Source organism: Peromyscus eremicus, chromosome 11 (assembly GCF_949786415.1).
Source record: "Peromyscus eremicus chromosome 11, PerEre_H2_v1, whole genome shotgun sequence".
Taxonomy (NCBI): Eukaryota; Metazoa; Chordata; class Mammalia; order Rodentia; family Cricetidae; genus Peromyscus; species Peromyscus eremicus.
The window spans coordinates 74,350,339-74,365,554 of NC_081427.1; the positions used below are offsets into that span (position 1 = coordinate 74,350,339).

General features: G+C 39.6%; 1 long non-coding RNA gene across 2 annotated transcripts in view; it reads right to left on the bottom strand.

The window, feature by feature from the left end:
- The window catches only part of LOC131921821 (uncharacterized), a 79,392-nt gene that overhangs the window by 63,658 nt on the left and 518 nt on the right, over positions 1-15,216 (bottom strand). The gene's annotated exons all lie outside the window — the stretch shown is intronic.

Sequence of the window (15,216 nt, forward strand, 5' to 3'; positions counted from 1 at the left end):
AATAGAAATGGGTTAATTTAAGATATAAGAACTAGATAGCAAGAAGCCTGCCACAGCCATACAGTTTATAAGTAATATAAGTCTCTGTGTGTTTATTTGGATCTGAGCGGCTGCAGGAGCCAGGTGGACACAGAAAAACTCCAGCTACAATTATACCTTGTCTTTATATGTTTCCTTTCCTCTGCTTTCCCTTATGCACCATGTACGTTTCAGATTGGTCCCCTTCCTTCCCACAGACACTCTTCTGTTCTGCTTTCTTACACATGTATTCCATGACTCTATTTACCCCTTCCTTTAACATCCTTCTCCCAAGCTGGAAAGATTATCAGCAGATAAAGGTGTTTGCTGCCAAATCTGAGGACCTGAGTTTGATCCTAGAATCCATGTAATAGAAAGAGAGAAGTGGCTCTCTCAAGTTGTCCTCTGACGACCAAGTGCATACTGTGGCACCTGTGTACATATGCAAACACACATACAGTAAATATATATAATATCAACTTACAAAAACAAAATTCTTTCTCCCTTTTTAGTTTTGTGACATATACACATGTGCATATATGAATATACACAGGCATATAGATAATTTGAAATCTAGTTTCCACATGTGAAAGAAATGGGGTATCTGTCTGAGTCTGGCTATGGTGATATTTTATTTGTGCTGAAATGTAATTTTATTTGTATGTTAATAAATGAAGTTGCCTGGGGGTCAGAACTAATAGCAAGCCATAGCAGAAGCTGGGTGGTGGTGGTGCATGCCTTTAATCTGATCACATGGCAGGCAGGGTCTGTGTGTCCAAGGACATAGCCAGCTTGGAGACACACGCCTTCAATCTCAATACCAACCATAGAGACCTGGAGGACTGTATAGACAGGCAGTGATGAGGAGGTCATGTGGTTGGGTTTACAACCAATGAGAAGGCAGAACAGAAAGTCAATAAAAAGACAGATACACAGGAAGTAGGTCTTTTTCTCAGGGGAAGCACGGCAGTGGCAGCGGGTGATAAGAAGGCAGTTTTAGTCTCAGCTCTTAGCTACTGCTCTGACCTCTTGGGCTTTTAACTCTGCATTTGGCTCTGTGTTTCTTATTTAATAAGACCATTACATCTACATCTGGCTTATTTCACTTAATATACTGATTACAATTATACCCCTTTTCCTAAAATTTTCATTTTTCTTTATAGCTACACAAAATTTTATTGTATGTACCCATTCATCTATTGATTGTTGTGTAACATTTGTACATTATGTGAAGATGTGTTGCTGTGATTGGTATAATAAAAAGCTGAATGGCCAATAGCTAGGCAGGAGAGATTGGCTGGATTTTGGGGCAGAGAGAAGAAGAGGTAATAATCGAGGCATGTGTCAGATGCCAATGAAACATGGTGGGAGTCAGACATACAGAAAGAAAGAAAGGTAAAAAGCCATGAGGCAAAATGTAGATTAATACAAATGGGTTAATTTAAGTTATAAGAGCTAGTGGGACAAGTCTAAGCTAAGGCCGACCTTTCATCGGATACCATCAAAATTAATAAAGATTCAATTTGAACAGGAGAGACCCCTTGATTAGGAGAGGTGATAGTTCATCAATCGATGTGGCAATTCAACCTGTCGAAAGGAAAAACTCACCAAATTAGGGTTGGGGTAGGTTTCTGTTTTTGTCTTTCCAGGAAAATAAAAACATCTATTTTGAGAAATTTAAAGACCTTTGTGTCTAAAGAAGAAGAGAGAACTACACCCCAAAAAAATAATCAAAAAAAGGAATATATACCATCAACATGGTAAACCTAATGGTATAATATACCTTCAACGGGGTAAAATTTCATAAACCTTTTGAAATGTTTGTGTTTGCTGGTCTCTACAGTCATGTTAAACAGGTGGTCTTTATGTAATTCCAACTCAATTAAAAAGTAAAGCTGGCTTTGGAGTTGGAGTGTGGCTCCCTCCTTCTCTAAATAAGCATGCTGTTAAAAGAAAATTCAAGAGTCTCTATCTCACATCAGATCAGCCACCTGCTATGGGATAGAAGAAAAACCAAAATCTAGGGACTATTATTGTCACAAATCTCATACCCTTCGAATTTATTTTGACTCTTAAAAACTTTTGTTTAGGTATACTTCTATTTCAAAATTTAAACTTTCTGTTTTGATAGTAATGATATTATAAAGTACTAACTAATTCTAACCTTAGGTTTCATGTAGCTTCCTGTACATAATTTCAGACATAAGTTTAAATAGATATTTAGGAATTAAGCCTAGATATCCCAGATGTATTTAACAGATCATGAGCCTTTAACCTCCCTAAGATTTACAGCATATGACAATTAATATGTTTCAGTTTTCTGCAGTGAATGATAAATGTTCCTAACAGTCATCTCTGAAGTCTCCAAAAGATTATGGGGCCACACAATGGCAATTTTACCTGGATTATAATAATACCACTAAGCCAATAAACACCACCCAAAGATTGGTTTTGGACTACAAACTGCTCAGGCCAATTTTAAGGTGGCCAGCTGAGATGGTGCATCCCCATGTACCACTCCAGCCAGGACTTCAGACACACTCTAAACTTTCCCATTACCCAGAGACTGACAATAAATGACGCAGCTAGTTCTCTCAAGACTTAACCATTGTTTCTGTTTTTACAGGGTCCCCTAGAAATGCCATTGGCCCCCAGACAGCAGGAAGTAATTCTAAGAAAATGATGCCCACTTTCCCAATGTGAAGTGGATGGTTTTTGGTCTTCCTTGGGGTGATGGATATTTGTCGTCATATAGGGGGTTTGATTACAAGTTGTTATAGGGTAAGGGACTGAACAAGAGATTAGATTCAGGGATCTTCTTCAGAAAAGAAAAAGGGGGGAAAGATATGATAGGATAAAAGGTAGATTATTAAATCTACTTTCAAACTAAAAAAGCATTTTATCAGTTTTAAATCATTTATATTGGTATGGATTCTTGTATATGATTCAAATTTAAGGTTTTTTGTTATATTGTATATATGTTTCTACTTCTGTTCAAGATATTTTTGTATATTGTTACAAATTTGAGGTAATTGTCTTTATACTGTACATCTGTTTCCAATTTTGCTTAAGGTTGTGCCTTTACAGCTTGTTTATTTATGCAATATAAAGCTGTAGTCCTTAAAAGCAATATAGGATAATTAAAAAAAATACAGGTTAATAGTCACCCATAATTACCAAACTTATAGTCATGTTAGTTAGGTTTTGTAGGTATGCAGAGACATGTTTCAGATAGATAGGTAATCTTCAAACACTTCAAAGACCTCCAAAATATGGCATTTAAAATGTTTTAATAACTTAGAATTTTCTTGGCATGAGACGCTTCTGTTCCTGGTAGCACCAATCTACTTCTGAGGAGGAGGATGGGCACCAAAGACACTTCATATGAAGTTTGCTTTCTCTGTGGCACAAGCTGGCCTATAGGGCTGAACTGCCCTTGCCTCAACTGCTGACAGTAAATATGATGTCCAATCTGGACAAGTAGGACACACAAAAAAAGCAACTGCTGAACTTTGCCAAGACAGGACAGTACTTCAAAATTTCTGCTTCTGAAAAACATCTGTCAGATATTCTAGGCCTGTACGCCAAAGATGGATGCCCCAGCATTGCAGAAGAACCTTGGGTAACTGTCCAGGCAGCCAGCTGTTTCTGTCATTTCTTACATTTTTTTGGAAGCCACTTGCTTGCACTTCCTGCTTACTCAGGTAATATTATTTTCCTTCTCAGGTCTTTGATGTTGAAGACTAGACAGTTACAATTACAGTTCTCCCAAATCTTAGCTAAAAATATATTGAGTACAAAATTTTGGATTCTTCAGGAAAAGACAGCTATTGGAATAAACTCTATAAATTCACCAATTACTTATGGTCTGGACATTTAGAACATACTTCTTACTTAATAATTTTTCTTGTTGGATGTAGTTTCATTTTGGTTAAGGTTGTTACCTTTCCTTTCTTCTGAACAATACTTGATAATAATTCTTATTGTATATAGTTTTATTAGAGTTAGAACCATTCCTTTTTAATTAGACAAAAAGGGGGAAATGTTATGGGAATCCTGTCATGGGTCAGCTAACCCATTGGAAGGAGCATTTAGGTTTGAGAGGCAGAGTTTTCATTGAGAGTGGATGTGACCCAAAGATAAGGCAGGTCAGAGGGATGTACAGGCTTTTCAGAGGACAAACAGAGAGCAAATGGTGGGAGCAGGAACCGCTGGTGACCTGGTTCAGATTCCCCATCCCTTACTGCGAAATTTGTGCATGAATTTTACTGATAATAAACAGTAAAGTAATCATTTGACTTCCTTTATCAGAGTCTGGCTTATTTCACTTAATATACTGACTATAATTGTACCTATTTCCCTAAAATTTTCATTTTTCTTTACAGCTATATAAAATTTGACTGTACATACCCATTCATCTATTGATTGTTGCAGAGTATTTGTATACTGTATGAAGATGTGTTGCTGTGATTAGTGTAATAAAAAGCTGAATGGTCAATAACTAGGCAGAAGAGATAGGTGGGACTTCTGGGCAGAGAGAGGAAGAAGAGATCATTGAAGCATATGTCAGATGCCAATGAAACATAGAGGGAGTTGGACATACAGAATGAAGAAAAGGTAAAAGGCTGTGAGGCAAAACATAGATTTAATATAAATGGGTTAATGTAAGTTATAAGATCTAAGGCCGAGCTTTCATAATTAGTGAGAAGTCTCTGTGTCATTACTTGTGAATGATGGCTAACAACAAAGCTTTCTACAGTTGATAAACATCTAGACTGCTTCTATTAACTTGCTATTATGAGCAAGGCAGAATGACCAAGAATGTAAACACATGTACAAACCTATGGTGCACTTCATGTTCAGTGTTGGCTTTAACAAAATATCTGTTCCACTCAGAATGATTTAGTGGTAGGTAGTTTGGTAAAAGGAAGCTTTGTTTTAGAAAGACAGTGTTCAGGAGAGTGATAATTATGGATTGAACTACAAAGGAGAGGGTAAGAAAAGACCAAAGTGAGTAATTTTGAAAGTGAGGAGAATAGGTAGGTATAAGACAGAGGTCAAAGAAGATTCCCAGGGTTGTATCTGAGTAACTTGAAAAAGCTTTTTCCGTTTGCTGCAATAGAGGAGACAATATGAGGAAGCAGTTAATTGGGAAGAAGACTGGGGAATGTGCAGCCTTTAGAATTGGGGAATTTGTTAAGGTGGTGAATAAATGTCAACTACTGAGCGCAGGAGCTCAAAATCAAAGTGCTGCTGGCAGGTTCTGTTTCTGATGGGGACCCCTGTGCAGACAACTACTTCCTTGCTGTGCCCTATGTGGCAGAGAAAGATCCTCCTTCAACATTCAGAGATGTGTATGCAACTATTGCAGATGAAATTCTAAACGGTCTTATTAAATAAGAAACACAGAGCCAAATGCAGAGTTAAAAGCCCAAGAGATCAGAGCACTAGCAAATAGCCTTTAGCTTACCATTCACTGCCATCCTTCCCCTGAGAGAAAGAGACCTTCTCCTGTATGACCTGTCTTTTTATTGCCTTTCTGTTCTGCCTTCTCATTGGCTCTAAACCCAATCACATGACTTCCTCGTCACTGCCTGTCTATACAGACCTCCAGGTCTCTATAGTTGGTACTAGGATTAAAGGTTCAGGTCACCGCTTGGCTGTGTCCTTGACCACACAGAGACTCTGCCTGCCATGTGATCGGATTAAGGACGAATGCCACCACTGCCGGACTTCTGCTAAATGGCTTGCTCTTAGCTCTGATCCCCAGGCAACTTTATTAACATACAAATAAAATCACATTTCAGCACAAATAAAAGGATCACCATAAACTATTTCATCAATGAGTAGTTCCAGGAATGTGGGACTTCTGAGAAAGTCCTTGGCAAACTGAAATGGTTCACTGACTAAAAACCCAGGGAGAGGGACAAGACACCCAGGAAACAGTACTGAAGGGGAAGAGAGTCTTCTCTGGGAGCCTCATAAAGGAAGTTTCACATAGAAGACATGTCCGTCAATGCTGTTGATGGGACCGGGACAGTGAAACCTGAGTGAGATTAACCACTGGACTTAACAACATACAGGTCACAGGAGACCTGGAGGTGCATACCTTCAATACAAATTAAAAGGAACAGAAGACATTAATTAATATTCAGACTGTCAAAACAAAATGCCAGAGTGGGTGGCTGATGTGAGAGAAGTTTACTTTTTCCTCTCAGTTCTGAAGACTCAGAAGTCAAAATTGGGGGGCTGTAGTTTCAGTTTCTTACAAGGGCCCCCTTCCTTTGTTCATATGACAACCTTCTCGCTGTGTGTCCTCCATGACAGAGGGAGAATACTTTTTTTCCTTGTAGAGAACCATGGTCCAATCAGATTTGGACCCCACCATACAACCTCACTCAACCCTAATTCTCACACAAAGACTATCTCCAAGTGCCATCAACTTGGGGTTTAGAGCGTCACCCTGAGAATTTGGAGCAGAGGGAAGTACAGTTCAAACCATAGCAAAGAGTAGATTGCAAACAAAAAGAAAAACTAAAAGGACTGTCACCAACAGTTTCAGGGGTTTGGTTTGGTTTGGTTTGGTTTTGTTTTGTTTTTTCCTGAAAAAGAACAAGTTGAGTGGTCGTTGGAAAGTGAAAATAGAGCGAAGACTATTTGATCCCAATTGAGCAGGAAGCATTAAAAATGTGTTTATTTCCACGTGAATAATTACAGTAAAGAAAATGGGGATGTCCCTGGAGTGATATTCTCTAGTGTATGAAATGGTATGGGCACTACAAACAATTAGTTGATTGTCTTTACCATGAGCACAGATGGTTTAGCTATAGAAACAGGAGAGGCGGCGACAGGCACAGCCACGCGGAGGTCTGCTCATGTAGTGGTGTTACAGAACCGCTCACAAGAGGCCTTGGCGGGTTTGAGCCAAAGAGACACACCATGCAGGCGGCGGCCAAGGGGGCACAGTGGAAAGTTACGCCCATCATGCAGGCATGGCATCTATGTGGAAAGTTTTCTTAAAGGTGGAGGGGAGAGGGAATAGAGAGAAAGAGGGAGGAAGGGAGAGAAACAGAGGGAAATAGAAAAGGAGAGAAAGGAAAGCGGAGGTGCGTGCAGCCTCATGAAGAGACAGAGGGAGAGAGGAAGAAGAAGGAGGGGGAGGGGTTTTTTCCTCTTAAAGGGGGGCTTTACGTAAGATGATGTCAGAACACGGGGGGGGGGTCTTAACAGTGGAGGCAGTGTGTTGGGGGGCTTGTCAAAATTCCTTTCTAATTATTTCTGTTTTCCTGATAAAACAAACAGCAAACCTATCACTTCAGAGAGAAAATGATGGCAGTTAGAGGCCAAAGAAAAGAGGACAGAAACCCTCTAGCAGATCAGGAGAGTGGTGGAGAAGAAAGATGGAATTACCAGGGAGCTTAAGACTGATCCTGACTTCCAAGATGCGCAGTGTGGCCACACGTTTTCCTTCAGGCGTACTCTAACACGGGAAGGAAGGAGGTGGGGTGCAGCCGTGGATTTCACTAAAGTTACATTAGATAGGGTAGCATAGGGGGTCCAGAAGGACGGTCATTTTGGGTGATGCAGCCCTTCCAGCCTTAATATGGAATCCACAGTGCTAGAGGCACATGGTCTTTCCTATAGGGAGACTAAGCTTTTTGGTCACAGCTGATTTCTTTTCTTTTTCATCCTTGTATTTCCAGTGACCCCAGAACAATTATTACCTTAAATACAAAGTACTAAACAGAGGATTCCAAAAGTCCAAGAGGACTCTCAGAATGCTGAGGTACTTGGCAGAAGTCCTAAGAGTCACATCTGTGTGTAAATGATGGGACAGAGCCCCCTGTCCCATTCAGGAAAAGTCTACGGCATTCATAAAGAAGAGCTTTCTTGTTCCTCCAATAGCATTTCTCCAATTCTTAATGGCCAAAACACAAATTATTTTATTCATTCAATTAACATATATTGAGGCACTACATAAGAAATTACACCTAGAATAGTCCATAAAATTGACAAAGTGGGCCTAAGAGAACATGAACTTTATTTATTTACTTATTCATTCATTTATTTACTTATGTATTATAATAATTACTGTGCTCAATGAACTATTTCTAAGATCTTCATATATCTGATTATTATATGAAAATTTCAATACTGTACTATTATCTGATTTTGTAGGTAGATGTAAAATTTACCATTTACCCAGATTGTCCTCTGTGGATATACTGTAGCACAGTAAATGCAGTATATAGCAACCCTACCTCCAGCATTTTGCTAAACAGAAAAAAAAAAAAGCATTTCCAGTAAAAACAGGAACAAAACAAGGATGTCTACTCTCCCTATTCCTGTTCAATATAGTTCTTAGCTACAACAATAAGACAAATGAGGAAGATAAGTGTATAAGATTAGGAAATGATGTACCTGCATTTGCTGATGATATGATTTGATACATAAAAGACACTAAAGACTCTATCAGAAAACTCAGAGTTTATAAACACATTTAGCAAAATAGCAGTATATAAAATTAACACAAAAACAAGTAGCATTCCTATATACACATGACAAACATACCAAGAAAGAAATCAGGGGACCAATAATCTCATTCATAATAGCCTCAAATGTGTGTGTGTGTGTGTGTGTGTGTGTGTGTGTGTGTGTGTGTATAAAATCTTGGAATAAATATGACTAAAGGAGTGAAAGACATGCATAATAAAAATTTTAAGACATTCAAGAAAGAAACTAGGGCCTGGGGAGGGCAGAAGACCCCCAAGCATAGTCAGAGCCCTGCAGGCCTCTGTGTATGGTGTGTGTGTGTGTATCACTGTGATAAATAAGTATGTGATAGAGAAAGATAGTAAAATGGAGTGGTGCACACACTGTGGAGAGAGGCAGAACTGGAGATGGGATGGCGATGACAGGTGAGAGGGAGCGCTGAGGGTGACATGCTGTCACTGCCCAGTAAAGTCAGTGGGAGGGTGCACAGCAGCTTGGAGCTTATGCAGATGCAGACTCAGCCCCTGAACCTGCCACCCAGCCATGTGGTCTACCTGGCTCTGGGCAAGAAGCCCAAGATGTTTATTGTTTTTAAATTTATTGTTATTATTATTTTTAATGATGCAGTCTTTTTTACCACTGTGTATTTTTGGTGTCTTTGTAAAAAACAAAACAAAACAGGTGGCTATAGCTGCATGGCATTATATCCAGGTCTTCAACTATATCCCATTTATCAATGTGTCTCTTTTTCTTTTTTTTGCCAGTACAATACTGCTTTATTACTGTAACTCTGTAGTACAACTTAAAATCAAGGATGTTCTCTTATTGTTTAGGATTGTTTTGGTTAGTGTATCCATATAAAATTTAAGATTATTTTTTAAATTTTCGTGCAGAAATGAGTGTGGTGGTTTGAATGAGATGACTCTCACAGTCTAGAGCATTTAAATACTTGGTCCCCAATTGGTGGCATTGTTTCGGGAGGCTTAGGAAGTGTGGCCTTGATGGAGGAAGTACGTCACGGTGGGGGGCCAGGCTCTGAAGTTTAAAAGCCTTGTGCCATTCCCAGTGCGCTTTCTCAGCTTTCTGTTTGTGGTCCGAAATGTGAGCCCTCGGCTGTTCCTGCTTCCATTTTCACCTGTAGCCATGCTTCCCACCATGACGGCGAAGGAACTCTGAGCCCAAATAAACCCTTCTTTCATTCCACAAGCTGTCTCGGTCATTGCTTTTTACAGCAATAGAAAAGTAACAAAGTTCAGTAACCCAGAGCCAGAAAGACAAATATTACAATTGTTTCTCATATATGGATGCTGTCTTTGAGCCTTTAGATATATGAATTTCATTTGGAATACCCATTGAAGTTAGGAAACTAGTAAGAGGACATGGAGGAGGGAGAAATTTTTCAAAGCAGGGGAGATAGAACACAATGACATAAAGAGGAAAAGGGGAACATGGGAACAAGAAACACTAAATGGAGGGCAAGGTGGAGATAGGAGTATGGAAACGGATAACTAGCACTAATGACCTTTTGAAGTATAGAAACTTACTACTGTAGAAATTTCCTAAAATATGTACATATACTTATACACATACACATATATATATGAGTTTAAATGAAGTAATCCCATAACAGGAGTACAATACCCCAACTAGACACCACATGCTATCCCAGTACCAGGAATGGGTTGCCTCTTTTGTTGAGTTGTTGGCCAGTGAGATCCCATAGACCCCAAAACAATTATAGGCTATTGTTGTTTCTCTTGGTTACCCTCTAGAATTGCCAGTAAGGCCCAATTGCTGAAGACACCATATACTTGAGAACATGGAGAAATCAAGCTTGTACTGTCCTAGAAGTTCATCCATATTGATTAGCTTTCATAGTGCTGAAAGGCATTATGCATAGTATAGAGGAGTAAAGGAACCATTAATTAACTTACCCAGCTGCAAATTTTATGAGCTATAACAGTAACTGTCCTGAAAATATGTGCCCACTAGTACAATAGTGGCATAGTACAACATCTTGAAAGTAAGCACCTACTTTCCAACTGAATTTAAAGGCTGCTCCATGAAATGATATCCACATCTGGCACCATTTTATCCACATCTGGCACCATTATCAGGGCCAAGAACTTGTGGCTAGAAAGGTCATAGGTCTGAAGAGGGAACTGACTACTATTATTCTGCTAAATGGACATTATATTAAAATGACTCCTAGGAATGTATTGCTGTACACATAGATCAGTACATTTCTCAGCTCACATTAGAGAAGCTTCTTTTTGTAGTAGATTAAAGCAGGGATCCACAACTGGTAACATGTAGAGAATAAGAAACTATGGAATACTTATCACTAATTGGGACATAAAAATCACACCCCTCCCCACAAGGCTCCTGGATCTCTGTAGAAGAGGGGGGCAAAAAGATTTGCCAGAGGTAGTGGATAACTAGGAGGAAATGTATTTTCTGGACATACTATGGCAGTTGCATATATGAACTCACAAATGATAGTGACAGTATGCACAACACCTGTACAAGCTCAAGCTAAACAAAATTCCAGTGTGTTGAGGTGGGTGGGCACAAAGTCCACCCTAGCTAAATATGTATTGGCATTTGACTGCTGGGAGTGAAAGAGTCAGTATTCTTTAAGGGTGTGATTCTGGGTAGGTCAACCACACTCTAGGACATGCTTGATATCCAAGAGTGTTTGAGCAACAGAATTTGGACTTGGATGATGGATCACAGAGGAGTTGGAAATGGGAGTGAATATGATCCAAACACATTGTATGACATTCTCAAAAGATTAATAAAAATAGTTTTTAAAAATAATATCCTATGATGAGTCAACTTGTACAGCCACTTTGGAAATCAATATGGGAGTTTCTGAGAATTTTCTACCTCAAGACCCAGCTATACTGCTCTTGGGCATATATACCCAAGGAATGCTCAATCATACCACAAGGACACATGTTCAACTATGTTCATAGCAGCATTACTCGTAATAGCCAGAACGTGGAAACAACCTAGATGCTCCTCAACTGAAGAATGGGTTAGGAAAATATGGTACATATACACAATGGAGTGCTACTCAGCAGAGAAAAACAATGACATCATGAAATTTGCAGGCAAATGGATGGAACTAGAAAATATCCTTCTGAGTGAGGTAACCCAGACTTAGAAGGACAAGCATGGTATATACTCACTCATAAGTAGATATTAAGATGTAAAGCAAAGGATAACCAGACTGCAACCCACAGCTCCAGGGAGGCTAGATAGCGGGAAGGACCCTAAGAAGGATGCATGGATCACCCAGTGAAGAAGAAATAGATGAGATCTACATGAGCAAACTGGGGGTGAGGGATGGTAATGGAGGGCAAGGGATGGGGGATGAGGACATAGAGGAATGGGAGGTTCAAGCTGGAACAGGGACAGAGTAGGAGAGCAAGGAAAGAGATACCATGATAAATGAAGACACCATGGGAACAGGGAGAAGCAGAGTGGTAGGGAAGTTCCCAGGAATCCACAAGGATGACCTAGACTACTGGCAATAGTCAAGAAAGTGCCTGAACTGGCCTACTCCAGTGATCAGATGGCTGAATACCCTAACTGTCATCATAGAACCCTCATCCAGTGACTGATGGAAGCAGATGCAGAGATTCACGGCCGGGCGCCAGGCCAAGCTCAAAGAGTCCAATTGATGAGAGAGAGGAGGGATTGTGTGAGCAAGGGACATCGAGATCATGATGGGAAAATGTATAGAGATGACCAGACAAACTAGTGGAAATGCATGAACTGTGGACCAATAGCTGAGGAGCCCACATAGGACTGGACTAGGCCCTCTGGATAGGCAAGACAGTTGATTAGCTTGAACTGTTTAGGAAGCCCCCAGGCTTTGGGGTCGCTGGTGCATGAGCCAGCTTTTTGGAGCCTAGTGCCTATGGTGGGATACTTTGTGCAGCCTTGGTGCAAGGGGAGGGGCTTGGACCTGCCTCAACTGAATGTACCAGGCTCTGCCGACTCCCCATGGGAGACCTTGCCTTGGAGGAGGTGGGGATGGGGGGAGTTCTGCGGGGGAAGGCTGGGGGGTGGGAGGAGGGAGGACAGGGGAATCCATGGTTGGTATGTAAAATGAATAGAAAATCTCTTAATAATAGAAAAATAAAATAAATTATCCTGTGATGAGTAGCTTAAAAAAAGGGCTGAATGTACTCACTCTGGTGTGAAAGGAAGCACTAAAGACTCTGTTAGGTGATCCATGTGTCCTGTCCTGAAACTAGAGATGTTATTCCGTTCCAGACATGTTCTGGAACGAAACACGAGAGTAAGGTTTGAGAAACAAGAGTTAGTGGGCTTCATCATTGAATCATGTGAGTCATTTAACACCTCTGAACTACTTTGTACTTTTATATGTTATATTTGGATAGTCATACTTGCACTACCTTCCTTATCATGCGAATCATGAGGTGGACCATGAGGAATAATTTAAAAATACTAAATGGTAAACACAGATCAGATGTTATTATAAGATCAAAACAGGTAAAATCAGAATAGCAAAGAAAAGACGAAAGACCCAGAGACATACTCCAGTTCCAAACGAGTCTCCCCAGAAGGGATGGCCTAGTAGTGCTGAGACAGCTGCTGGGGGCACAAAGGGAAAATGAAGGGGAAAAAGGAAGTTGAAGACTTTGCCAATAATAACTGCCTGCTTAGACCCAGGTTGGAGGCGAGTTCACCTGAGGACCTAGCACCTGACAGAAACCCAGACCTGCCACTGCCCATATCACTCCTTATGTGAGTTAAAAATAGTTGCTCCTTTCTCAAGACTTTTTCATTCTACCCATCAGAAAGCAGTTTTTAGTAGATTTATTTTGTTAAAATATTCCCAGGCATGTACCTGAGAAATCATAGTAAATACAAAAAAAACAAAACAAAACAAAACAAAAAACCTACAGTGACTGGCAGTCCCTAAAGCTAACAGTGCACAGTGGTTTTGTCTTGGATGACCCTACATACTGACTATGTGAATCATGAGGTGGACCATGAGGAATAATTTAAAAATACTAAAAATACTCAGCATATTTCTTTATGGACTTATTGACTACCAGCATAGAGTCATTAAAAAACATTTGTAGATTGAGCTTGAGCATTTTGAGATTTTGTACGTTAAATTATACTAATTATACTTTACTAACTCTAAATAAGCAAAAGTCATAGATCATAGATATCCAGGAAGGATTTCACATACACAGGTCAGAAGTCAATGGTATGCATATGTGTGTGTGTGTGTGTGTGTGTGTGTGTGAGAGAGAGAGAGAGAGAGAGAGAGAGAGAGAGAGAGAACACATTATTCTGTAAACAAAGCAATAATTCACATCTTGAATCCAAATCAGTTAAACTATCCATTTCAGTGGGGCTCTTTTCTCTAGCCAAAAACCACGGGTTAAACAGTAAGTTTAACTAAGTACAGTCGTACATGACTATATTTCCAGCATTCTAGAGGCTGAGGCAGGAGGATCATGAGTTCAATGTCAGCCTAAGCTACATATAAAGTAAGAGCCTATCTTGGGGAAAAAATTAATTGAAGGGAGGAAATAATCCAAAAAGATTGGTGAGCAAGATCAGATTCAATTGTTTTTCCTGACACAGACCTTGCTTGAATTCATTTCTTAGATAATTGTTGCCTTGTGAAATAATAACTAGTAATAGTTACCTTCTGGTAGCTTGATACTCAGATGAGAAATGTAAGTATTTAATTCAATTTATTATATATTGCATTTAATCAGCCATCTGGTGGGATCAATATTAGTTCATTTTATAGGAGAGAAAGCTAAAGCTTGAAGAAGTGATGCAATTTAACCCACAGTGCATAAAGAGTTGGGGTTTCACGCCATTCTCTTGAAATTTAGAACCACTTAATTTCACTCAATGACTGATTAGTGCCAATGTCACTTAGTCCTGAATAAGGAGATAATTGATTGAGCTGGGAATCATAGTCTGCTTGTGAACCAGACAAGACTTTAGTTCAAAGTTCTGAAGCTTAGCGTAGCATTGCAGAATGTAATATTGGAGCCAAAATCGTGGGTCATCTTTATCTCTGAATTAAGGTTTATCACTCACCACCCTGAAGAAGTCCTTTGAGCAAGGCAAACCCAGAATTATAATTTGAGTAGTAACCTAGCCAATTTCTACACATGAAAGCCAAGTGAATACTAACACGTGCAAATTCTAATTTTAAAACTGAGAAAAAACATTTTAAAATTAAAATAATTTACTTCATTTTGAAATAATTGAATAAAATTTCTTCTAAGCAAAAATCCAGTATTTAAGTCCGGACCCATGCTATCTGCCATTGCTACTGAACTGTCCATGATGATCCTCTGATGGCCTCAAAGAGCTTCCTCAACCAGTATACATGGACAAAGATTAAGGAAGAAAGTAACATTTTTTCCTTTTTGCTGTTTCTAACTTGATGAAAATTGTACTCTCATCAAACTCATCAATTAAATCTGGGGTAGGGTTTGAAATATTGGGTCACTTCTTACTCGATTAGACAAAGTGAATGAGCAATTGGAATCAAGGAAACCCACCATAGGTTCATAAATCCTAGGGACTTAAGGACTTGAGGCGTGAGAGGGACCCCATTGACATCACAGATCCCTCCTAAGTCACAATGCTCTTGAACTACCCTTGGAAAAATGCTTCAGAAGCATGAAA